This window comes from Cnephaeus nilssonii (genome assembly GCF_951640355.1).
Source record: "Cnephaeus nilssonii genome assembly, chromosome: 9".
Lineage (NCBI taxonomy): Eukaryota > Metazoa > Chordata > Mammalia > Chiroptera > Vespertilionidae > Cnephaeus > Cnephaeus nilssonii.
The window spans coordinates 76,473,751-76,500,961 of NC_137080.1; the positions used below are offsets into that span (position 1 = coordinate 76,473,751).

A 27,211-nucleotide genomic window follows, 5' to 3' on the forward strand; every position below is an offset into this window, starting at 1 on the left:
TCCTACTGCAAAGGCCCACTGTCTGAACCACAGCTGGCACACAATAAACATTACATTATAAATGTAAAAAAAAATATTTTTTTTCTACATTAAATGCTTAACTAAGTTGGATCCAAGGACATGGAGTAGTAGAAATATAGCAAGAGGGCACAAGGAGAAAGACTTTTATTTCTGGGACTTAATATGGCAAAAGTGTGGGATATTAGGATAATAAAAAACCTCAATTTTTCCAAATATCAGTGAAAACCAGCAAGGATCTGCTATTTGTGCCCTGAGCACAAAGCATTTTGTCTTAAGTGCTTAAATTTCTATAGCTGAAAAGATGTCACTTACTCCATCACGGTTCTTCCTTTTACAAACCTTTGGAATAATTTCTGGCGTAGAAATGGCATCAGAATCCCTGAGAAAAATCAGGGGAAATCTATCCACGAGGGCGTGAAGCTATAAACACCAGTTCTGAGTGTTTTTTGTTATTGCCTTATCTTGTTCAACTGCAGACCTTACTTGAGGTGGTCTCCGCAGGCATTTAACCCTTTTAGCTACAACCAAGGAGAACTAGATCCCTTTCAGAACCGTACCAGGGACGGCTACGAGAGGGGGTTTCCGTCGTCCCAACGCGACCACACAACCACGCCACGCCTGGCATGGAGTGAATCAGAGTTCAGGGCATCGGGAACCTCACAGCCGCTATTGCGCAGGCTCTGCGTCCCACGCAGGCTTATTAGGAAGAAAAGGGACAAATTTGCCTAAGAGACACGTGAGCCCAAGGGGACCGACCCGGGCCTGGGCTCCCCACGGCTTGCGAGTCTGGAATTTACAATCACGAAAGTTCTATTGTCTCGCGATTGGCTCCGGGGCCGCATGACATCATAGCGCTAGATTCAGCCTCGGGGCTCCGATTGGCTGGCCGCGCCATTGTGACGTCACGGTCAGCCCACGTTCTGAGTGTAGATACCCGGCGCCTTCCTCTTCCCATCGCCGCGGTGCTGGGCGAGCGGTGCCTCCCTCCCACGTCGTCCTCGGCTAGGGACGCTCCCGCCGCCTCCTCGCCGCTTCTCCGAGCTGCTGTGGCGCCTGGAGCGAAGAGGTAAGCCGGCAGCTCCCTGGAAACTTCGCCTGGGGCCGCCTCTCGGCCATGACACTCGCGCGAGCTTGTGGCCGGGACGAGAGGGCTGCGAACCGCCGTTAGGTCCCGAACCTGGTGCGGAGGGACAGCTGCCGGCGCGGCCCGCGCTCCGCCGGAGAGGCTTAGGCGCCCGGGTGGCCCGCGGCCCCCAGCCCGGCCGGCTCCGGGGGGCCCCAGCCCGGCCCCCCAGGACGGACGGCGGGCGCGGCGAGAGCTGTGCGGGCGCCTCGGGGGGTTCCATCGTGATCCTGGCTCACCTGCTCCGCGTGTGGAAGCAGCAGGCGTGTAGTTTTGTGCACTTAGAGGCGCCGCGGGAACACACACGGCGCCCAGCCCGGAGGCGGGATGGATGGGTCGGTGCGCTCAGATCCGCCCGCCCGCCGGGTCGGGATGAACTCGCGGGAGGGAGGTCCAGGGAGGCGCCTTCTGAAATAAGAGAGCTTTCTTTGGGAAGGACAAAACCTGGGTGAGTTCGGAGAGTCTTCCAGGATCGGGGATCGCTAGTCTGATCGGCACCGAGACCCAGGGCGTGCCCGCCTTCGCCCCGCGCTGAGCGGGCAGTGCCGGTGCCGGGGACTCTCCTGTCTTGCCTCTGCCCCCCACCCCCCAGGGAGGGAAGCCTGCTAGCCCCGGACCACTTCGGTGTTTATTAAAACCAGATCGTTCGGGGAGGGATGAGGCCGGTGCGAAAGCGAGGGGGCGGGGACTCGAGAGGGACCGGGCGGCCCTTTAAGGAGTTGGGGCGCTGGAGAGGCGGGAGCGGGCGGCGGAGAGGGTGGCGCGCGGCCCGGGAGTGGCTCTGGGCCGGGGGAAGCCCTTGGGTAACGTCTGTTGCGAATTGTAAGTAAGACTCACCCTCTTGCTCCCCGGACTCCCCGAGTCCACCCGCCCTCCTTGGGGGTGGAGGGAGTCCTGCCTGGAGCAAGAGTTGTTCTTTCAAATTGTATCCTGCATCCGTTCTGGGCTATTGCACTTTAAGGGTGGTGGTTTCCCCTCCTCACGGTCGTTTGTTAAGCTTATCTTCCAGCTTCTCGATTGCAGATTTAAAGAATGCATTTGGCCAACTTTGGGGTGGGGGTGCGTATGGATGAATACCGTGCATGACGTATTAGCTGGGCTGGGGAGCCGGCGGGAGAATTGTGCGGAGCCAGCAGCCTTAATTCTTTGATAGCGGGATCCGAGGCAGGAAGTGCTTTATAGGGTTGTACGGAAGAGCTGGTGTCGCTTGTTAGGCTTTGTAACTGTTCCCCTAATCGCTTGGTAGATAACCTGTTGGTTTGCCCTTGTTTTTCTGGAACGTCTCAGCCAACAGCATTTGGTGCAGAATCTACAGATACGCACGCGGCCGGTTCTGCACTCCACGCCTGGGGAGGAGCACTTTTACTTTCCATCTGTGGTGGTGGTGGGGGTGGCGGCGGGTGGGGGGTGGGGAGTGGATAACTCTTTTGGTCAGCTTGGCACTGCCTCGGATCCTCCAGGAAAGCTCCACGCATGAATGAGAAATGTCACTCGTGTCCCTTTGAGATTCCTACCCCCAGGTTATAACTTGTCCTTGCCAGGAATTTTTCTGTAGTGTTTTCTCTTGCATTTCCTCTTCTTTTCCATTTCTAACTGAAGGCAAAAGGGAAAATGGTTACAGATGACTAATTTTACAGAATATAGAGAACTTTGCCGAGAAATTTGATTGTCAGATTTTTAAGAAAAAGCACCTCATAACTTCAGACTATCCTCATCCCCAATTCAGTTTCCTTCTCTGTCTCTAAATGGGGTGTCATGTTACAGAATTGTTGATTTCAAGAGATGATACAAGTGAAAGAGCCTAACAAGGGTCTGCCAAATGTTTCTTTCCTTCTCCACTTATTTTTTCTTCTTGGGGAAGGGGGAGTGAGGTTTAGGGGATGTGGCCAACAATGACATCCGAGAATCTCAAATAACTGGGAAAATATTCAAAACTAGGTTTTCATGAACACTAATTTCATTATCGCTATAAAGTCACTTTTGGAAATGAGGTAAGTTATCTCATTCCCTGGGATGAATAGAGTTTTTGTTTTTTATTAGAGACCTTGATTTTTGGATGTTTGACGTTTTCAAGGACCTTTCAGGAATTTTTTTTTTTTCATCACCACCTGGTTTGCTCTCAGCATAATTATTGGTTGCCCTCTTACTGCTATAGATGAGCATATCAATCCTTGGGTGTTTTATTTCCCACTTGAATTATACAAGTCAGGGTAAACCTGGTAACCTTCCTTTAGGGTAACTCTGATGCCTAAGTAGATAGTAAAGAGTTCGAGTAATGACTTTACTTCTTTCTTACTCCACCACATTCTTCCTCTCCCCTGAGAAATTTTGTAATTATTTTGAATTTGAGTTCCTCCTCCGTTGCCTACCAACTCTTCTGTTCCTGATGGGATAATCTTTCCATTAGTTACCCATAACTAAGTCTTCACATGCATTCATTTTCAGGTAATTTTGATGTGAGTACCTTCCTTTAAATAGTTGATTTTCATACATAATTCTTATGCCATCCTGTTAAAAGTGTTACCCCTACCTCCTTTTAAAGAATGAGAACTAACGCCTAGAAGTGCCAAGTGATTTTTCCAAATTCACATCTCTCTCTCTCTTTCTCTTTCTCTCTCTCTCTCTCTCTCTCTCTCTCTCTCTCTTTCTTTCTCTCTCTCTCTCTTATACCTACCTGCCCCTTTGTTTATCCTTGCACCCCTAGGATTTGTTCAGTGGGCTATGAGCCATTTATATAACTCCGTTACTCTGTAACTTACAAATCTAACCCCATGTTTAAAGGACCATCTTCAAGCCATCCAAGATTAACCATTTGTCATCATTCAAATCTGCCTAAAATCTATTCCCTTCCTTTTAGCCCATATTTTATTCATTCTTTTTATTCGTTAACTTGTCAGTTACTGAATATGGCGTGTATGTGTATGTGTGAGAGAGAGATTGTGGGAGAGGTTGTATACAAGTTGACTTCAAAGGGCTTTCTGAATTAGTTTACACTTTAAGCCTGTTATACCCATACCTAATCTGCACCTTGGGCTGAAAGGAGGTCAGAAGCAGATTTCTGGAGGACTTGTCTAACTATACCTGATAAAGCGTTATGACAGAGCTATCCATATTAGACACATCAGTGCCTCATACTCTTGAATTGGTTAGGGTGGTTTTTGTGCGGGAGACAGAAAACTCAACTCAGATGGGCTTAAATGAGCACCTGACCCGAAAAGTCCTAATGGCAGAACTTTTTCTTATTTCTCTGAAGTGTTCTCCAGTGTGGTTATATTCATAGTCTGATTTTGCAAGATGACTGTCAACAACAGTTTAGGCCCCCCTGTTACCATATTCTCATGTGGGAACTACCTTCCACTTTCAAAGAAGGTCCTTGGCCTACAGGTGATTGACTTAGGCCATGTTTACCTGAAGAAATTAATAACTAGAACAAGATAAATATGATAACCTGGGATCCATCCTAGAACTGAGGAAATGGATTTAAATGTCACCTCGCTGTAGGCATTTGGCTCAGTGGATAGAGCGTTGGCCTGCGGACTAAAGGGTCCCAAGTTCGATTCCGGCCAAGGGCTCATGCCTGGGTTGCAGGCTTGATCCCCCCCCAGTGGGGAGTGTGCAGGAGGCAGCCAATCAGTGATTCTCATCATTGATGTTTCTCTCTCTTTCTCTCTCTCCCTTCCTCTTTTAAATCAATAATATATATATCACCTCATCTACCTGGCTGCTATTACATCTTAAGGAAGGGCCTGTGTCGACATGGGGGAAGTGAGCCACAGCGGTGGCAGTAAATGCCTCAAAGAATGTCAGTAGTAAAGAAACAATTGGATTAAACTAAATAGAATTGAACCAACATTTGAATTTAGGCTTACATTTCATAGGAGGAATCTTAATTCTAGAGATAGAGGATAGGCATTTTTTGAGAGAGGGAGTTTGGAGAGTAAACAAGTGTAGAATTATTGAGCAAAAGGCAAGTAGTCCAGTTGGCAGAAACTGATAGGGCAGAAATGGAAGAAAAAATTAGAAAGGCAAGTTGTTGATGATAATAATAATGGTTAACTTTTACTGAGCTGCTATTATGTGTCAAACTCAGCACTGAGCACTTTTACATGGATTTATCTCAATTACTAATGATTGTTACTATGAGCATTTCCACTTTACAGGTGAGGAAATGGAGGCTCAGAGAAGCGTAGACACCTGCTCAAGGTCACAAAGCATTCCAGCCAGGTTGTTGTATCTCCTAGCTTGCTGGGAGGGTCTGATAAAGCCCCACTTTGAGCCATGGCCATGAACACAGACTGGAGAGAGCGAACTGAACTAGCTTGTTGCTTGGATAAGATCTATGTGACTTGGAAACCAATTGGATTTCAGGGCCAACAAGAAGGGCACTCTTCAGATTGGGTGGTAGAAGAAACATGGTATCATAAAGGGAGGAGAGGAAGCTTTGTAATCAGGTGGAAATATCCCAACAGTCCAGATACATGTCCACACAAATCATTTCTTCTTCTTGAGTCTCAATTCCTCCTCTTTGCAGCCTCTCTTGGCTACCTTTTTTGTTGTTTCCCTTTTGCAAGTACATGTTTCCACCACATTTCATTCATTTTCAGACAGTTTTTCACATTTTAGCATATCTGGGTAGAGATGCAGCTTATAATCAGTGGCATCTTCAAATCACTACAAGCATTTTCCACATTTTAATATTACTGTAATTAGGATGCTTCCCACCTTCTAATGAAGCATCACTAGTGAGAAAAGGCAGATCCCAGTATTGCTAACGCTCATGCAGCCAGTTGCTGGTGGATCCAAGAGTAAGAACCAAGTCTTTTGGGCTCCTTCCATCAGCTAGGTTACCTCAACTCACATAATAGGTGTTAAAATAAACGTTGCCTCATGATACAGGATTGTAATAAAGCACATGCACATTTATTTTTTGATTGCAACTGAAGTAATGTGAGAATTTTGGAAGGCATGGTTGTTTAAGGTAGGATGCCTCACCCTTGTATAGAACCTAGCTGCCATGGTTTCTTGTTCCAACTTGCCACCAACCATAAGAAAATCAACTCTGGGCATTGGCCTTTTTTTCTTTAAAAATACAAGATTTAAACTAAGGTGATTTCCAAGGCCCTTTCAGAAGTAAATTTTTTCTTTTTCCTTTTTCCAAGAGCAAATCCTTTGTTTCTGTTTGACCAAGGATAGGGAATGAAAGTTGAGATCACTCAGGTCTTAGAAAGGTAGATGTCAGAATCACTACAGTTTTCTCTTTAAGTGATTAAACACAACCTCGGGAGATGTTTTGGCCTAGCAAAGTGAATTGTTTAGGAAGATAACCTGGCCTCAGCTGGTCGATGTTTCTCTCTCATCGATGTTTCTAGCTCTCTGTCCCTCTCCTTTCCTCTCTGTAAAAAATCAATAAAATATATTTAAAAAAAAAAAAAAAAAAAAAAGATAACCTGGCCTCATTTTGCGTTACTGTAATAGGAACTCCCATCCATCCATCCATGCCCCCAACCCCAATATCAACCCACAAATTTTATTATTACTAAACTATTTGTTTCCTACTGGCCTCCCGCTGGCATGTCTTGTCCATGGGAAAATTTTTATTTGACTTGTAGGCATTCACTTTTGGACTTGTGTGCCTGGGGTTAAAATATTCGTGGATGGTGAGTGTTCAGAAAAACTCAATTCCCACCCTTCCTCGGCCTCCCCCGCCATTACTGTTTGAAGTACAGCCGTGTGTAACGTGTTTAGCAGTCCTTACGTCTTCAGTTAGACTTTCGTCGTCTTGCTGACTGGGATTTAGGAAGTAGTTTTCTTTTCAGATTTTTAGTGCTGGTACTGTCACCTCTTCTCCTTTAGGGGAATAACCACTTCTTGAAACATAACTGTAATTTCTAACGATAATCCTTATACTGGGTTAGCACCCTGTTGTTAGCACATGCTAGTTACAGGTTCCATCTCTATTAAGTTCTACCTTTGCCCTTTCCTTTCCCCACTGTCAACAACTTCACCCTGTCAGAAAGAATCTTTTATAAGCCGACACTAAACAGACCTCATAAAGTCATGTTGGAGAATTGGCCTTTATTTTATGAGTTATTCTGACCCCCAGATTACCTATTCCCCCTTTTTCTTGGTCCAGCAAACAGTACTACAAAGTAATTGTTATGAATTTTTCTTTCCCCCAAGAATAGTTCTCATGATACCAAATTCAATAATTATTAATTTGCTTCCCTGGGAGGTTGGCAGTGTGGTGTCTGTCCCTAGGGGTAGTGTTCAGGGTACCTCTGCTTCAATCTTTGGCAGAAGAAAGAAATTATTTTAATATTTAAATTACCTAAATACTTAAATTTGACATCTCCATCTTCCCAATTTGTGAGCTGATACATGCTAAATACTTAAATTTGACATCTCCATCTTCCCAATTTGTGAGCTGATACATGCCTCTGTAAAAAATTTGAGTTTACTTCTTATGAAAATTGTGAATATTTATCTCTTCTGTGGATCTGAGGTTCATTGATAAGAGCATTTACTGTGCTATTTTTAATTTTTATTATTATTATTTTTTAATTTAAGCTGTAGGAAGCAGATTGAAGAAAGTACCTTTCAGGTTAGCAGCTACACATCTGGATAGGGTTCCAAATCTGCCACCTATGGCTCTGTTGGCTCTGGCAAGGAGTTATTCTGCCTCTTTGAGACTTCTCTGTAGAACTTGGAAGTGATTTTACCTGTGCCTACTATGAAGGGTATTCAAGCCATCAGTATTATACATGAAAGTTATCTAGAGAACTGACTTAATTTGATGATCATGGTAAAAAGATCCCTCTATTGTATAGGATGTTCACTGAAGCATTGTCCATAACAGCAAAAGATCAAGAGTAAACGTCCTAAAGAAGAGTAAATTACGCAACAGCTGGGCAATGGAATACTTGGCAATTTATGAGAAGAATGAGGCTGATCTGTGGGTACTGAATACAGCTGCTCAATACCACATACTGGGCACTTTTCTAAGGTCCTCTATATATATTTATTTTGGCCTCACAAACCCCCTAAGGTGGATGCCCCAGTTTTGCTGATGAGGGAACGAAGGCACAGAAAGGTTAAGTGAATTGTTCAAGGCTCCACAGCCAGCAGATAGCAGAGTCAGGATTCAAACTCAGGCAGGCTGGCTGCAGTCTGCTCTTTACCACCTTGGCATGCTGCACGCAGTTAGACCTAAACAGTAATCTTTGCATTTGCAGCTCTTGATACAGAACTAGAGGAAACAAAGCTGAGCTTCTTAGTCATCATTACATTCTGGAGGTTGGCAATATATTCAATATGGAACTTTTGATAGTAACTAACCGTTAGGGAAAAGTAAGCTAATAGGGGAATAACCTTTATGATCAGTCCTTGAAAAGGTGACCTTTTTGTTTTTTTCCTGACTCCTTTTATAGAGATTTTGCACTTAAGCCCTTTTGGTATAATCAGAAGTGCAAACACAGAAGAGCTCTATAATTATTGGTGTAAGAAATCAGTGTTCAAAGCTCAGTTGCCAAGTGGCTGGACTAGCATGACTGGCCAAGGACATCTGGCATCGGTTTCTTTCCCTGGCCTCACCTGGGTTTGATTTACAGAGTGGTAAAACCTGAAAGGTATGGCCTGGGAGGGACGGGCACCCAAATGCTCTAGGGAGCCTCTGTCTCCAGACCGTCTGATTTCCCTTGGGTGGAGGTGTAAGTCATGTATATTTTGAAAACATCTACTAGGGCCGTGGTCGGCAAACTGTGGCTCGAGAGCCACATGCGGCTCTTTGGCCCCTTGATTGTGGCTCTTCCACAGAATACCACGGCCTGGACGAGTCTATTTTGAAGAAGTGGCGTTAGAAGAAGTTTAAGTTTAAAAAATTTGGCTCTCCAAAGAAATTTCAATCGTTGTACTGTTGATATTTGGCTCTGTTGACTAATGAGTTTGCCGACCACTGTACTAGGTCATCTGACACAGGTGCCACGAAGGGCCACTTGTTCAGACTGAAGATAGACATGTTTTCCACCACCTTCAGTTCTCTTGGGTTATTAGACTCTGTTAGAACATCTTTATTTTATTTCTGGGTGTGGTCACAGGTCTGACAGCATTATGTTGGCTATGAGTACCATAATTCCTGAAATAAGAGAATCACAAAATGCACAGAATGGCTAATATATTAACATGGAATATGACAGGTGATAAAACAACTTCTATAGACACATCTAGGAAAGAGATGAATAAATGATTATTAGATTGTGCTTGCTTTTAAAAATGCCACAGTGTAGCCTGGCCAGCATGGCTCAGTGGTTGAGCGTTGACCTATGAACCTGGAGATTGTGGTTCGATTCCCGGTCAGGCACATGCCCAGTTTGCCAGCTTGATCCCCAAAGTGGGACGTGCAGGAGGCATCCGATCAGTGATTCTCATCGTTGATGTTTCTGTATCTCTCTCCCTCTCCCTTACTTTCTGAAATAAATAAAAAAAAAATATTTTTTAAAAATGCACGTTGTGGCAGGCTTTTTCTTAAAAAACACATTTAACTCTGCCTCTCCCTCTCCTCATTCACCCCACACTCAAACAACATTTATAAAATGTAGGTGTTTAGATTAAGTTTTTTTTAAAAAAATGTGTTTTTATGTCACATACCTTTATTTATATTCCACAGGTTTGAATTTATGTTTCTCCACCCTCTTTTAATTTCTACCAAGGCAACAACACTGCCTTTGTATATTTTGTACAAATGAGCCTGGAGAATATGATAATTTATTTTGAATATTCAAGTAATCACATCAGCTAAGAGATGGCAATCAGATAAGAATTACTAACTGCGTATAGCAGAAAATGTTGCTTAAAAGCCTCTTAAATGTTACTCTCCCAGCTATTTGTAATTACAGTCTAATTTAATGCTAGGAATATGATTGAAGTGGAGCTCAGCCTCTTTCAGGTCTTCAAGGGACCCGGTAGAGGCATGCTTGGGATCTTGAAGCCCATGACCAGTGCTTTGGCATTGACTGTCTTCTTTGTACGTATGCTTCAACCAAGAAGGTGGTTGCCCTGTGAAACAGGTCAGAGTTTCTCCAAAGAACCCCCTGCAAGATAGTATCTCAGGACTTCCCTGTCCCCAAGAGAATGCTATAAATACTGTGCTTCATTTTCAGACAGCTCTTTTTTGTTTACTTGGCAAGGAATGGTGGGTTTGGAATAGGCTCAGTGACCCCAAAGGAAGATGAGTGCATTGCACAGTGGGGGAGGTGCTTTTCACTGAGCCCTGGCACAGCGCTTCATGCTTGAGTTTCTCATCTTTTTAAGAAATAGGACTGGCATATTTTATTTTAGTTTTTTCTTTTAATTTATTTTCTTTTCTTTTTTTTTTTTTTAATTTTTCCTCTTTTTCCAGGTCGGCGGGTGGGAGGTGGGGGCGGGAACGGGACTGGCATATTTTAAAGGGCTTTCCAGAATTTAAGATTTAGTTGAATAGTATCAAGGTACTGTTGGAAGACCTATTTCTTTCCCTTTTTTTAAAATTTAAATTCTTTATTGTTTAACGTATTACATAAGTCTCCTCTTTCCCCCATTGACCAATCCCCGGCTGCCCCCACCCCCCAGCACATGCCCTCATCCCCCCCCCCCTCCCGTCTGTATCCATTGGTTATGCTCATATGCATGCATACAAGTCCTTTGGTTGATCTCTAACCCCCTCACCCCCCCCCCCCCCCCCCCCCCCGCCTTCCCTCATAAGTTGGACAGTCTGTTCAGTGCTTCTAAGACTCTGGTTCTATTTTTGTCCATCAGTTTATGTTGTTCCTTATATTCCACAAATGAGTGAGATCGTGTGATATTTATCTTTCTCTGACTGGCTTATTTCACTTAGCATAATGCTCTCCAGGACCATCCATGCTGTTGCAAATGGTAAGAATTCTTTCTTTTTTACAGCAGCATAGTATTCCATTGTGTAGATGTACCATAGTTTTCTAATCCACTCATCTGCTGATGGGCATTTAGGCTGTTTCCAAATCTTACCTACTGTAATTGTGCTGCTATGAACATAGGGGTGCATATGTCTTTCCTGATTGGTGTTTCTAGTTTTTTGGGATATATTCCTAGAAGTGGGATTACTGGGTCAAATGGAAGTTCTATTTTTAATTTTTTTGAGGAAACACCGTACTGTTTTCCACAGTGGCTGCACCAGTCTGCATTCCCATCAGCAGAGTAAGAGGGTTCCTTTTTCTCTGCATCTTCACCAGCGCTTGTCATTTGTTGATTTGTTGATGATAGCTATTCCAACAGGTGTGAGATGGCACCTCATTGTTGTTTTGATTTGCATCTCTTGGACAATTAGAGACTTTGAGCATGTTTTCATATGTCTCATGGCCTTGTGTATGTCTTCTTTCGAAAAGTGTCTACTTAGGTCCTTTGCCCATTTTTTTTATTGGATTGTTTATCTTTGTTTTGTTAAGTTGTATGAGTTCCCTATTAATGTTGGATATTAAACCCTTATCGGAGATAGCATTGGCAAATATGTTCTCCCATGCAGTAGGATTTCTTGATGGTTTCTTTCACTGTGCAGAAACTTTTTATTTTGATATAGTTCCATTTGTTTATTTTCTCCTTAGTTTCCATTGCACTAGGACCATGGTCGGCAAACTGCGGCTCGAGAGCCAAATGCGGCTCTTTGGCCCCTTAAGTGTGGCTCTTCCAGAAAATACCACGGCCTGGGCAAGTCTATTTTGAAGGAGTGGCGTTAGAAGAAGTTTAAGCTTAAAAAAAATTGGCTCTCAAAAGAAATGTCAGTCGTTGTACTGTTGATATTTGGCTCTGTTGACTAATGAGTTTGCTGACCACTGCCCTAGGAGATGTATCAGTAAAGATATTGCTGTAACATTTGTCTGATATTTTGCTGCCTATGGCTTCTTCTAGGATTTTTATGGTTTCCTGTCTTACATTTAAGTCCTTTATCCATTTTGAGTTTATTTTTGTGTATGGTGTAAGTTGGTGGTCTAGTTTTATTTTTTTTTGGCATGTATCCGTCCAATTTTCCCAACACCATTTATTGAAGAGACTGTCTTGACTCCATTGTATGCTCTTGCCTCCTTTGTCAAATATTACTAGTAATTGAGCATAGTGGCTTGGGTTGAACTCTGGGTTCTCTGTTCTGTTCCATTGGTCTATATATCTGTTCTTGTGCCAGTACCAGGCAGTTTTGAGAACAGTGGCTTTGTAGTATAGCTTGATATCTAGTATTGTGATTCCTCCAACTTTCTTCTTCTTTCTCAGGATTGCTGCAGCTATTCGGGGTCTTTTTTTATTCCAGATAAATTTTTTGTAGAGTTTGTTCTAGATCTGTGAAATATACCGTTGGTATTTTAATGGGGATTGCATTGAACCTATAGATTGCTTTGGGTAGTATGGACATTTTAATGATGTTGATTCTTCCAATCCATGAACATGGTATATTCTTCCATTTGTTTATGTGGAAGACCAATTTCAATGGGTGACCTAGTTGGATTTAAGTATCAACCCACCCATTACCCCTCTCAAATATTTATTTCTAACACTTCTTTCCTCTAAACCCCAGTCTCATAACTCTCATCAGTGAGGTTCACCTGGATGCCCTGCAAATCTCTCTCTCCTGTTGGCCAACATGGTCAGGAGCACCACCATCCACCAGTTTTCCCAAGCCATCAAGCCAGCAGCAGTACTCGGGTCCTTCTCTCTCCCATCAACCACATCCTTCTCCCACTCCCTCCACCTGTACTCACCACATATTGTCCATTCAGGCTTCTCTGACCCTCTCTGTCACCCCCTTCCCCTTCCACTGTCTGCTCCTAGAGGCACATCAGTCCCTTCCTTGATGATAGCAGTTTCTCCCTGGCACCCTTCTGTTTCCCTGTGCTCTGGTCCCTAACCTGTTGTCACAGTGGTCTTCTGACAGGTTAATGGGATCATTTCACTCCACCCTGTAAACTTCATTTACTCTCTCTTTGGGGCCATCCTTGATCCAGTTCATTTCTTGCCACTTTCCCGCCTGCACTTTTAACTCTGAGCACACCACAGACTTTATTTCGCCGAATGTACCTTGTCTTCTCCCATCTCTATTCCACACGTGTTTGGATGCTTCCTCATCAGTTGCTCCCACCAAAAACAAAAACACAAAAGCAAAGCAAACTTAATGGGAAAAGTCCTGTTCTTCATAGGTCGAACACTCATACCCTAGGACCTTTGATCCTTCTGACCAACTTAGATGTTCTCCCCCTTCCTACTTATGTAGCCTGGTTCAATACCTAACCTTCTTGTGCCTCAGTTTCATCCTTCTTAAAGTGAGAATAACTAGTACTTTTCTCTTTGCTCAGTGTCTGGCACATTAATCTTTGTATTCTTGGTACCTATATACCATCTGGCATATAGTAGATATCTAGCAATTATTTGCATGTATATCTCTCAAAATATGTACCTTTGAAGTGTAATCCATTCAGTAATCTGTGCTAATGGCTCTGTGAAGGTGAGTGTACTTTGATAGCCTGAGAATATATAATATTTCATGAATGGGGAGTCCACTTGAGCCTGGGACTCTGGAGGGCCAGCTTTCCTGCCCAGTGTTGCAATTCTTCCCTCCAGAGTAGAGCAGCAACAGCCTTCAGGCCATACGCATTGCTAGACATCCCACATGCCCAGGAGCAGAGGTGACTCATGCTTTTATTTTAAAGGCTCTTATTTGCATATTTCCTTGTAGAGCATTCAGGTAGAATATGCCAGTAGTACACCACACTGATAGCACTTGCCCAAGCAAGGAAAAGCATGAACTTTTCCATGATATTTTGGTTGGCCACAACATTAAGCCCAGTTGGAAACAGACCGTATAGGTTGGACAGAGTCTACCTGCTTCATTAGACACGTGGTCACTAATTCATTGATCATTCACACTCACTCACTGTTAAGGGTTTCTGCTAAGGAGCACAGACCTTGCAGTGACAATACAACTATTGGCAAAGAGATTATAATCCAGTTGAAGAGGTGAGATGATATGTACTTGAGTCAACAGATAATTATTGGTACTGTGGATATGATCATGTGCATTGTACTTAGGTTTGGCTGCAAGTGATGGAGACCTCAAAGTAATAGTGGCTCCAATAATGGGATCTTAAAACAAGGTTGAAGTTTCTATCTCCTATAAAAGGCTAGGGTGGGGATGGTGGAAGGTCCAGAGCTGGTATGACCAATCATAGGCTCCTTCTAGCTCAGTGTATGACAGGTTTAGAGTGTAGTGCCATCCTCCAGGCGGCAGGTGAGAGGAAGAGACAAAGTACAAAGGGCAGAGGATTCATTCGTGTTTTCTTTTAGGGGAAGTTCCCAGAAACTTCCCCAAACAATCCTGTATGTCTCCTTGGCCAAGACTTAAACATGGAGCCGCAAAATAAGGCTGGGAAATCTCATCTTGATTCTGGGTGGTTGTGGGCAACTGAAAAGCGCTGCTACAGAGTTTGGGCATCAGCCACCAGTTGTTGCTAATAGTCCCACCCACCACCCATGTGGAAGTTGGAGACAGCTGCAAAAGCCCAGTTGCCAAGGAAGCACAGGGAGCACACCTAAATCAGAGTGAGAGGTCAGGAAAGGTTGCCTGGAGAATAAGCAGGAATCTGGTGGAAAGAGGAAAGTTCAAGGAAAGGCTCTGAGGTGAAGGGGGCAGGGAGCTGGGGGGGTGGAAGGAGTATGTGAGGAACCAAAAGAAAGTCAATGAGGAAAAAAACCAAAGGAGGAAACAGACCCTGATCATGTGGGTTCTAGGGGTCACATTGAGGACTTTGGACATTTTCCTAAGAGCCTTTAACTGGCTTTGAGGAGGGGAGTAACCTAGAAAGATGCTTTTTAGGGGGTGGGGAGCAAGACAAGACTGGAGGCAGGGAAGATCCGTTAGGAAGGGAGAATATTTATTAGTTGACGTGAAAGTGGCCTTGGCTAGGTAGTGACTTTCGGGATCAAAAGAAGTGATTAAAAGTCCTCTCAGTTTCAGAGAGCTTAAGACCTGGGGAAGAATTTAGCAATTGGTCAGCCTTTTCACTCAACAGATGATGAGACCAAGGCTGAGATGTGAAGTGGCTTGCCCAGGCTCACACAGCTGGCTGTAGAGCAGCACCAGAAACCGTTTTTCTGCCTAAACTCTTTCCTTGTTACTGCTAAATGTGCCAGTTTGGGGGAACAGGGCATGTGAGCACTCAGAGAATGCAGAGAGATACTGAGGGTGGGTGGCGTTGGAGCTGGGCCTTAAAAGATAAGTATGTATAATTTGGACAGGAGAGTGGAGGGGCCTGCTAGATAGAGCAGGTTATGTGAGAATGGAGGTGGAGGAGAAGCCCAGGTGGGCTCTGAGTTCTGCAGTTGGAGTACAGTAAGCATTAGGGCGCATCAAGGAAGATAATGCTACTGAAGGGAGAGCATCCTGGATTATCCAGGTGGGCTCACTGTGATCACCAGGGTCCTGAAATGTGGAAGAGGGAGGCAGAAGAGACTAGAAAGAAGGCAGCATGAAGAGACTTGGCCCAGTGTTGCTGACTTTGAAGATGGACAGAGGGGCCATAAACCAAGGAAAGCAGGCAGCCTCCAGAAAAGGCAAGGAAGAGGATTTTCCTGTAGAGCCTGCAAATAGGAGCGCAGCCCCCTGGCATCTTGATTTTAGTCCAGTGAGACTTGTTTGGGAATTCTGATCTGAAAGGAAGGTAAAGGTGTTGTTTTCAGCCACTGGTTTGTGGTAATTTGTTAGAGCAGCCTCAGAGAACTAATGCAGTGGTCAGTATTTGTTTGAAGAGAGTGAATAAGAGCTGTGCTTGGAGACATCAATATGACAGATTCATTTATGAGTTGGATTGGGTAGGAGGAAGTTCTGGAGGCCAAGCAGTCCCTAGAAGACAGTCCTGCAAAGAGGTGATGAGGATGAGACTGGAGAGGGTTGGGTGGAGGTAGAAATGGGGGCCACTGGCACTGCAGCACCATCAACAGGACCGGAAGCCTCAGTAGCCCCGTGTCCAGTACAGAGCGAGAGATGGAGCATGCGTGCTTTCAAGACTGGATTCCTGGGAAGGCTGTGGGGCTAGTCACAGAAATAAGGGAGTCAGAAGGCAGAGAAGGTTGTGAAGGGAGTGTGCTGAATTCAGTTTTTGACTTGTTGAGCTTGAGTTCAGAAGGACCACATGTATGTAGGTGGAGAGAGATCGGATGGAAACGGGCCTTTGAGACTGGGATTGGAGACACGGGATCAGGTGTCATTGCTCATGATGTGGCTATACTCTTCAAATTTCTCCCGCAAAACGACTCAGCAACCCTTATCAGGAATACAAGATGTCACAGTCCTTAATATTAAGAAGTTTTTCCTAGTGTTTCACCTAAATTACCTCTGCTGCCATTTGAATTCTGTATACTCTTTAAAAAAAAAAAGAAATTTATCGATTGATTGATTTTTGAGAGAGAAACATTGATTTTGTTGTTCCACTTATTTATGCATTCATTGATTTTTTTTTTTTTCTTGTATGTGCCTTGACCAGAGATCAAACCCAAAACCTTGGTGTATAGAGACAACACTCTAACCAAATGCACTATCTGACCAGGGCAAATTCTGTATACCCTCAAAAATTATTTTAATGAATAATACTAAATAAATAGCATATTTAAATAAACTAAATAACATAATTCTATAACCCCATCCCTCCTTTGCATATTTTATCTTGTGTTGCAGGTCCTGTTCCCAGAAGCCTGTCTGCCTCTGATTGGTCTCTGTCACCCAGCTGGCCACTCAGGGTCCTATGCCCCTCCCTCTCAGTCCTGACACTGTCAGGTCTCACCCAGTGAGTCAGAGAGGATGGAGCCCTAAACAAAACTTGGCTTGTGCTGGGAAAAGGGAAATGGATGCTGTTTGCTATAACACTTCCACATCTGTTTTTAAAATACCAATTTGCCATCAAACTATATATAGACTTGTTTTAGACATGGTTACATCCTGGAAGTTCTTGGTTTCTGAATTCCTTTGTTCTTCATAATAAACTTGGTTGTAATGATTGAAATTCTAGCCTATTTCTTGAGAAATGGGAGAGAAACCATTTCAGAGCAACTGTGTGGAATGTATTGACTTCAGAGATTTTTTTTTTTCCTGTGGCACCACATTGCCAGTCTGTGATGTTGTTTTATCTCTCTTTAGTCACTGCCCTTCTACTGGGTGGCATTATTGAAACTTACAAGTGAAAAGATTATTTTTTTCTATTTTAATTCTCACATGCTTAGAAGGAGGGAGGGAGAGAGAGAGGGAAAGGTGGGGAGAGAGAAAAAGAGAGCTAGTGAGCTTCGAGAGAGAAACATTGTGCCTTCTGTTCATGCCCCAACTGGAGATTGAACCCCTATCTCCCGACCCAGAATCGAACCAGCAACCTTTTGGTGCTCAGGACGATGCTCAATCAACTGAGCCACTTCGGCTGGGCTTGAAAAGATTTTTTAATGAAGACTATACGGAATATACTTTAAATAATTTTAAAGCCAATAGAGATATGCGGTAGGACTAATAAAGTCATGACTTCCATAAACTACACCTGAAATTCACTTTCAGTTTCAATGAGTTGCTTATATTTCCTTCTCCAGGAAAGGAAATAAGACTGAAACAGGAGATCCCATTCATTCTAACTTGACCAGCTAAGCTTTCTGTTCTCCCTTCCCTTTGATTTGATTAAAATAAGATTCATGTGTGCAGAATTCTGGGTTGTCATTTACATCAATCAGTATCCCTGTAAGACAAAGCCCCCTAAACATCCAGAAAGCAGAAACTGAGTGCCACATGATTAAGCCATGTTAGAAGGAGAGGGAGGAGGTGTTAGCCCTGTACGTCAGTGCCCATTATTATATTTCAACTCGACTGTTTGTAGAGAGAACCCTGCAGATGCCTCCTCTAGGTGAGTGACCGCAAGGTGAGTGCTCTGAGCTCTGGTTTGAAAGCATTGAGTGTCTCCCTGACAGACAGGCCTGTGTAACGTACCTTTATAGTGAGTACATGTTAAGCTTCACACAGGATTTGTTCTCACTGACACAGCTCTCTTTCAAAGGAATTAGCTTCAAAACGATGGCAGTCATGCTCGGAGAGGTGAAATGTCTCTTAGTTATTTGGGAGGAGGCGGGAGTGCCATGTAATTTTCTTTCACTTGTATTCATATTCATTCTGTCTGTCTCTTTCGCTGTCACTTTTGCTGACTTGATTTTCTTCCTCTGTTTTCCACTGTCAGGGCCACACCAACAGCAGGCACCCCATTTAGAGGAAGGGAGGAGGTGAACCCACAGGCCCCAGGCACTGATGCTGGGTGTAGATAGTGGCTGGGGCTGCAGCCTGCAGGGGAAGCTGGCTTTTCGTCAGAGGAGGCTACCTTAGGAATTTTTAAGAAACTTTCTACACATTGTTAATTAGCAAAATGAGTCAAAGAAACTGAGACTTGATGAAAATTGGACAACTGAGGCGATCGATGGCAAATGGAAAGTGTGGTTTCTAAGAGGTGCTTTGTTGTGGCAAGTTGAAATCAGGAATATGAATTTTTGACTTTGAGTCTGAGCTAGCGTGTTCTCTCTCTCTGTGTATAAGTAAGCACTTCAGCTTTTGTGTAGGTTTGATGAGAGTGAATACATTTTCTCTGAAGTTCTACCTAATGTGAGTTAGCCACAGGAAACTTGTGTCTCTCATTATTTATGACTTAAAATTTTAGTTTTTGGTGATTAAATGTTTCCACAAGGAGTAGCCTCATTTAGGAAGAGGGAAGTATCATGTTTTGACTAAAGGAGCTTTCAGAGTTTTTATGTTCATACTAGAGGCCCGATGCATGAAAATTCATGCAAGAGTAGGCCTTCCTTTCCCCAGCTGCCAGCAACAGCTTCCCTCTGGCACTTAGGAACAGGGCTGCTTCTGTCCTTTGGCTGCCGGCACCCGGATCCGGGCTGCTTCCCGCCTCTCCCGCAGGCACCTGGGACCTGGGCTGGCTTCCCTCTGGCCCTGGCTTGGTCAGGAAGGACATCCGGAATGATGTCCGGTCTAATTAGCATATTACCCTTTTTTTTATTATAGTCATGCGAACACAGCTCAAACTATTTCATCGTTGTTGAGTTTCTCGTAATAACATACTACATATAAGTTGAATTTGTGGGGAACCTGGAAGAACTTAATTATTTCATAGAGTAAAATATTTCTTGTAAGTTTTGTTTGTTATTGTTATCTTGCTTTCAAAATGACTATATATCAACACATTTCAAGGATTTAAGTGTTCGTTTTTCAAACTCTATACTCCAAGTTAAATTTAACTCCTAAAGTTAAGTATCAAGACACTCTCTTTTTGAAGTACTAGTATGTTTGGATATATGCCTTTACGTTGGGAAGCTAAATTTATAATGTATTTTTAGAAGTAAAACCCTATAGAGGGGAAGAATTCTGTACTAGTCTTTTTTTAATGCAGCAGCTCTCAAACTTTTTAGTTTTAGGAAAAAAATTGAGAACCTCAGCTTTTGTTTATGTGGATTGGTATTTTTACTCTATTAAAAATTATGTTTACATTATTTTAAAATAAAAATCTTAAATAATAATACATCTAAAAATAATAACTAGCCCATTATATGATTATACAACCTATATGTTTATGAAAAATATATTTTCTAAAAAAAAAATTGTGAAAACAGACATTGACATTTTGACCAATCTATTACGTATCTGGCTTAATGAAAGACCGTTGGATTCTTCTATCCGCTTCTGCATGCAATCTTTTGAGATCACATACCATGTAGCCTCTGGGACACTTTACAATGATGAGAGAGATGATACTGAAAACGGAATCTCTTAGTAGTATTACGAAAATAGTGTTGATCTTATGGAACCTCTGAAAACAGTCCAAGGAACCCCCGGTTGTCAAGGCTACACTTTGAGAACCTCTGTTCTAACCAGATTCTATTTATTGTATTTTTAAATAAGGACCACCATTCTGCTTAGCTATGAAACGATCTTTCTTCTTCTTCTTTCCTCTATTGTCTTTTATTTCCTTCTGCCTGAGTAAATTTTTGATTTATGCCACAGGATCTCTAAATGCCACCTTCGTACTGGAAATTCATCAAGTGGCTGGTTTTGCCATTGTATCAAGTAAGTGTATCTGCAGGGTACCCTACATAGGTAGGATGATATTTAAGAATAAACTCATGTCTTCTAACAACACTGGTTGCTTGCCTGGATGTTCTATTGGAGGATTCTAGTGGTCTGTTTATAAAATAAAAATGCAAACCAGAAAGGAGTGAATGAGTACCAGACTCAGGTCTCAGCATAGCATAAACAGCATTTTAGATGTTCATTTTTTTTTTTTTTAATCCCATTCTCTTTGCTGGCTATCCATTCTCTTTGGGCCTTCAGATTGGCTGTTTTTAAGAATAGTTTTAAAAATAGCTGCTTCCTTTTTTGTTCATGCCTATTTGGTAAATACTCCTTGACCTTTTTTTTATTGTTGATTTTGGGCAGTGCTTTGCTTTAATAAAAATTTGCTGCATCCAGTCCCACTCTCTGCCTTGTTCTATTTAACTATTTAACCTTTATCATTTCACTAGAGGCCCAGTGCACGAATTTGTGCACAGGTGGAGTCCCTTGGCTTAGCTGGCTATCGAAGCTGATCGGGGCTGATCGGGGCTGCGGGAGGTTGGCTGGCTACCCCAATCAGGGCCATCGGGGCCAGCCGGCTGGGGTGAGGAGCCATGGAGGTTGGCCAGCTGTGGGAGGTTGGTTGTGGTAGTGCACTAACTAGCAGGGGGCAGCTCCGGCATTGAGCGTCTGCCCTCTGGTGGTCAGTGCATGTCATAGCGACCAGTCGACCGGTTGTTCAGTTGGTTGGTTGCTTAGGCTTTTATATAAATAGATATGTTACAAAAAGGTTCCTCTGGCCTTTTTTGTATAATGTCTGATCATATAGAGCTGTATAAATACTCCCCTTTGGTTCACTTTAGGGAATTCTGTCAAGATGTTTAGGATCTCAGGTTCTGTTATCTGAGTCAGGTACTAATACGCACTGAGCTGCTGTGTTTCTAGATACTGAGATTTTTCTACGGGACATATTTTGCGCTGTCAAATATAATAGTCACTGGCCGTAGGTAGTTACTGAGCACTTGAAATGTGGTTCGTGCAACTGAGCTTTAGTTTAATTTTAATTAATTTACATTTCAATTAGCCTCATGTGGTTCCTGTCCCAGTTATTGGATACTGCAGCCCGAAGGGTTTCTGGCAGTGTCTAAAAGACTCATGCCTGTCTCATTCTTGGCCTGAATTTCATGCAGGTTCATCCATTCATTTTTACAAGAGTCTATCAATTTTAGAAGTGTAGCAGGTAGGTTTCACTATCTCTAGATTTTAGCTTATCACCAGAAATGGAACTAGAAAGGAATATTGGAGCTGGAAATGTGGAGGCTGTTGATATTGGCTGTTTTTTTATGACATAGCTCTTGAGACAGTTCTAGATGAGATTCGAGGGAAAAACAGGATTAAGGGAAGATATTTTAGGTTGGGGAGACTTGAATGGATTTGTTAGCAGAAAAAAAGCAGCCTAGCGGGGGGGGGGGGGGGGACCTTTTTTCTGCCAAGGGCCATTTGGATATTTATAACATCATTCACAGGCCATACAGAATTATCAACTTAAACATTAGCCTGCTGTATTTGGTCAAACATTTAATTAACTCACCTCTAATGCCTTGGCTGGGCCAGACCAAATGATTTCGTTGGCCTTACACAGCTGGAGGGCTGGACGTTTCCCACCCCTGCAGAGAGAGGGAATTGAAGATAAATGGGGAAACGGTCCAGAGTGGGAGGATGGAAAGCTACTCTCTGAACTGGGAGGGAAAGGCTGATTTTTTAAAAAGTGTTTGAATTGTTTTGAAGTGACAGTCACATGATATAAAATGTACTTTAAAGTGGTCCCTTCAGTGACTCTTAGTTCATCCACAGTATTGTGCTTCTATTGCTTCTGTCTAATTCCAAAACGTTTTCATCACACTGTGCCCATTCCCAGTTACTCTCTGTTCTCCTCTCCCCTGCAGCCTCCAGGCAGCCACTAATCTTTCTGTCTATGGATTTGCCTGTTCTGCATGTTTCATGTCAATAGAAGTATACAGTATGTAACTTTTGTATTTGGTTTCTTCCAATTAGTGTAATGTTTTCAAGGTTCACTGAGTTGTAGCATATAAAAGTAGCATATAAAAAGTGACGTGACATTTTAAGGAGAGGGAGTTTTAAGGCATTCATATTGGCAGCCTGAATCTCAGCAAAACTTTATCCAGCTGGATTTACCTTCGACTAAGACTCCACAGAGGTGGAGTATTTGTGACATGGTCGACCAAGAGGTCTAGTCTGAGCATGGGAGCATCCCCAGGAGCCAGAGCTGGGAGAGGAGGGCAGTAAAGGTCTTGAGCTGATGCTGGTATATCCAAGAGCAAATTGACTGCCAGTAGGGGCTTGGAGAGGAGGAGTGAGTGGGAGGGGAGGAATTTGTATTGAGAGGTGGAGGAATGTCCTATTTCAACATGGGGTAAATTGGGGTTCTCACGTTAGAGTTTGCATGTGAAAACATGAGCCCACCTGAAGCCCACATGAGCCCATCGGTTCTGTTTGTAGATCAGGATCACCCATAGCTGCCCACTGCAGGTGGACAGACCAGGCTTCCAAGGAGGCAAGTGAGGCGGGAGACTGTAGTCTCACACTGCTGGGTGGGTGATGCTGTGCTGCTCCTCTGAGGGCTCCTTACTCAGTTGGAAAGCAGACCTTGAGTTTCCTTTGGCTTCCTTTGATGAAAGCTGAGTCAGCCATTCTGGTTGATGCCAAGAGCAGTGATGGAGGCCAGCAGTGTCCACAGAAGGCCAATGCCGGAGCTGCCTTCTCCCGACTGCCTACAGAGTAAAGGTCAAAGGACTTGACTGGCTTTCAAGGTTTTCCCATTTTGTGCCTGATCCATTCTCCATTCATTCCTCAGATATGTAATGGGTACCTGTTGTGTGCCAAGGGCTGAGTAGGTGCTACATGACAAACTCGTCCTCAAGAGCTTAGACACCACCAAATGGCATTGTGTATTTGGGGTGTGATTAGAGCGTAAACAGAGAGACCTAACCTAACCTGGGGCTTTGGGGGAAAAGTCAGGGAAAATTTCTCTGGAATAAGTAACCTTTCAGCAGAGGTTTACAACATAAATATGAGGGAAGTGGGAAGTGGGCAGGTGAGGAAGGGAGCTTTTCCTGCTTGGATCTTCCCCAGTACTGGGTGCAATGGAGAAGGTGGGAGGAAGCAGGTGTGGTTGGGGGACAGTGAGCAGGAGCGAGTGCAGAAGTTGGGCTGGAAGCAAGTGCGAGTCTGTACAAAGGGGGCTCTAGGCAAAGTAAGGGATTTTAGGTTGTATCCAAAGAGTAAGGGGACTTCAGGTAGGAGTGGCCCGATCACTCTGATGGGTTTAGAAAGATTACTCTGGTGCAGTATAGAGATAAATAGGAGGGGACAAGAGTGGCTGCTAGAAAGCCAGCTGGGAGTCCATGTGAAAGAAAATGGTGGTCTGGGATTGGTGGTAGGAAGAAGTGGATTTTTTTTAAAATTTAATAAATCCTTATTGTTGAGATTATTACAATTGTTCCTCTTTTTTCCCCATAGCTCCCCTCCATCTGGTTCCCACCTCACCCTCTGCCCTTACCCCCCCACCCCCACTGTCCTCATCCATAGGTGTACGATTTTTGTCCAGTCTCTTCCCGCACCCTCCACACCCCTTTCCCCCCCCCCCCGAGAATTGTCAGTCCTCTCCCTTTCTATGCCCCTGATTCAATTATATTCACCAGTTTATTCTGTTCATCAGATTTTTAATTCACTTGATTTTTAGATTTACTTGTTGATAGATATGTATTTGTTGTTCGTAATTTTTATCTTTACCTTTTTCTTCTTCTTCTTCCTCTTCTTAAAGAATACCTTTCAGCATTTCATATAATACTGGTTTGGTGGTGATGAACTCCTTTAGCTTTTTCTTATTTGTGAAGCTCTTTATCTGACCTTCAATTCTGAATGATAGCTTTGCTGGGTAGAGTAATCTTGGTTGTAGGTTCTTACTATTCATCACTTTGAATATTTCTTGCCACTCCCGTCTGGCCTGCATAGTTTCTGTTGAGAAATCAGCTGACAGTCGTATGGGTGCTCCCTTGTAGGTAATTAACTGTTTTTCTCTTGCTGCTTTTAATATTCTCTCTTTGTCTTTTGCTCTTGGCATTTTAATTATGATGTGTCTTGGTGTGGTCCTCTTTGGATTCCTTTTGTTTGGGTTTCTGTGCGCTTCCTGGACTTGTAAGTCTATTTCTTTCACCAGGTGGGGGAAGTTTTCTGTCATTATTTCTTCAAATAGGTTTTCAGTATCTTGCTCTCTCTCTTATTCTGGGATCCCCATAATTCTGATGTTGTTACGCTTGAAGTTGTCCCAGAGGCTCCTTACACTATCTTCAACTTTTTGGATTCTTTTTTCTTTTTGCTTTTCCATTTGGGTGTTTTTTGCTTCTTTGTATTTCAAATCTTTGACTTGATTCTTGCGTTCCTCTAGTCTGCTGTTAGATCTCTGTATAATATTTTTTTTATTTCAGTCAGTGTATGCTTAATTTCTAGTTGGTCCTTTTTCATATTCTTGAGGGTCTCACTAAATTTATAGAAAATTATTGAAAAATCTTATAACCATGGTTTTGAACTCTTTATCCAGTCGTTTGCTTTCCTCCATTTCTTTCATTTGTGATCTGTTTCTTTGTCTCCACATTTTGGCTGCTTCCCTGAGTTGATAGAGTGGCTTTGTGTGCTAGGTGTCCTACAGGGCCCAGTGGCTCAGCGTCCCCAGTTACCTGAGGTGGACACTCTTGGTGCACCCCTTTGTGGGCTGTGTGCACAGTCTTGTTGTAGTTAAGCCTTGATTGTTGTTGGTATCACTGGGAGGAATTGACCTCCAGGCCAATTGGCTGTGAGGATCAGCTGTGTCTACGCTGGGAGAACTTCTGTGCTGGAGACACCCTTATGAGACAAGACTTACAAAAGCCTCTGTGCTCAGCTTGGGTGGGGCGGAGTCTCAGGGCAGAGCAGACAGCATTGGTTTCCCGTCAGCCCTGCCCTAAGGCCCCTGGGTCTCAGTGTCCCATGGTAATTGCTGCAAGCACCTCTGAGAGAAAGCCGCCCTCGAGTTCTGCCCACTGCCAGACAGTCCAGTTTCTCCCCAAATGAGTCCAGATCCCCAGAGTCTTGCCTGGAACTGGAGTTCAGTGCAGTCGGGAGCTTTTGTCTCCCTCCTGCTTGAGAAAGCCAGCTGCGTACTCAGTTGCCTGCCCTCTCTGCGCCCGCGCCTCAGTACCTCTGCCATCCGCAGTTCCTCTGCGTCTCAATGTGCTTTTCTCTTTCCTGACAGTCCAGTTTCACCCCGTATGAGTCTGGGTCCCCAGAGTCTCTCCCGGAACTGGAGTTCAGCACAGTCAGGAGCTTTTGTCTCCCTCCCGCTTGAGAAAGTCAGCCACGCACTCACTTGCCAGTCCTCTCCACGAGCATGTCTCAGTACCTCTGCCTCCTGCAGCTCCTCTGAGTCTCAGTGTGCTTTTCTCTTTCCTTCTAGTTGTAGAATTTCCACTCAGCCAGCTTTCCTGTGGTTCTGGAATATGTCTGTTTTGTCTTTTAGTTGTAGTTTTTAAATTATTGAGCGAGGCAGCCATTTAGGTGTTTACCTATGCTGCCATCTTGGTTTCTCCCCAAGAAGTGGATATTTATAAGGTGCTCGGGAGATAGCATCAACAGACTAAGAGATGACTGCATTGCTCTGGTTCCCTGCTGTATCCTTTCATGCCTTCAAGACTTTTTTCATGCTGTACCTTCAGCTTGAAATATTCATCAACATTCCGCCTTGTAAAATCTTTAATAACCTGGCCAAATGTCACTTGTGCAAAGTCTTCCCTGGTCACTGCTCAGAATCAATTCATTTAACAAATATTTGCAGAGCTTTCGCGTGTTTTATTGTGCTTCAGATCATTGCTGACTTGGTTTTCTAGTGAAAGTGGAGTGGTAATCATGTGCCAATCGATTATATGGTTTCTTGATAAAGTTAAACGAGAATTTGAAACATTCTGCAGGCCCATCCACCCAGGATCTCAGTTCTTCACAGAGCACGGCAGCCCACTCCCACCTCCACTCCGAGAAATTGGGATACCCTTCCTGCACTCCTTGGCCTCCCCTTTTCCACTAGTCTTTTAGTGTCAGTTCAAGCCCTACTCCTCTGGGGAAGTCTCTGGATGCCCCAGCTCCACATCTCTCCCTCCCTCCACAGCCCTCGCCCCTTTGGCTCCCCCTCACTTTTACTGGGTGCTATTATGGTATTGGTAACTTTCTGTTGTCAACAGAAATAACGTCCAAACCTGTAAAGAATTTTTGTAAGAGTTTTATTTGAGCCCAAACAGTTAACAAGATTATATGCTCTTGATGGTGGTTATTTCAAAGTTGTGTCAACCACCCAGATGCACAGGAACAACGGACGGGGTTTGCTTAAGGCAAAGAAACCTGTTACTGAAGAAGTCATGCCTGGGGCATGACTACCCACCATGGCCTGCCCAGTTAGAAATGTATGATTAGGTCACCTTGTGAGGTTACCTTCCATAGGACTCCTTTTTTGTCCACACTATGTACTAGTATATGTGATTCCAATTATATTACACAATTACAGACGCTCTCAGGTCCAGTCCACTCCATCTGAAGAGTGCTTGTAAGTGGTTGGCATGCATAAATATCTACAGATGGCTCATCATCTTCATAATTTCCCATAAATGACAGATAAGATATGGGCAACTTAAACAGCATTTGGATATGTGTCATAATTTGACTTGTGATATAGGAATGGGTATCATAACCTACAATTTGTGTTTTAGATTGAAGAATAATATCCAAATGGTTCACAATGCCGTATCTATCCTTAAGTTGCCCTTGGATAGGACATCTAAACATGAGAAGGTGGAACAAATGGCATTTTGGAGGATAAGTTGTGAGTTGACTACCTGAAAGAA

At 43.6% G+C, this 27,211-nt stretch overlaps 1 protein-coding gene across 2 annotated transcripts in view; it reads left to right on the forward strand.

Moving 5' to 3' along the window:
• Positions 1-838: 838 nt before the first annotated feature.
• The window catches only part of ELOVL5 (ELOVL fatty acid elongase 5), an 81,139-nt gene continuing 54,766 nt past the window's right edge, over positions 839-27,211 (forward strand). Inside the window, exon 1 of one of the 2 annotated variants that reach the window (XM_079780854.1) lies at positions 839-1,087. The gene's annotated coding sequence lies outside the window, so the exon portion shown is untranslated. Of the gene's footprint in view, positions 1,088-1,910; positions 1,967-27,211 lie in introns of those variants that run through there. The other variant, XM_079780855.1, reaches the window with a different exon arrangement.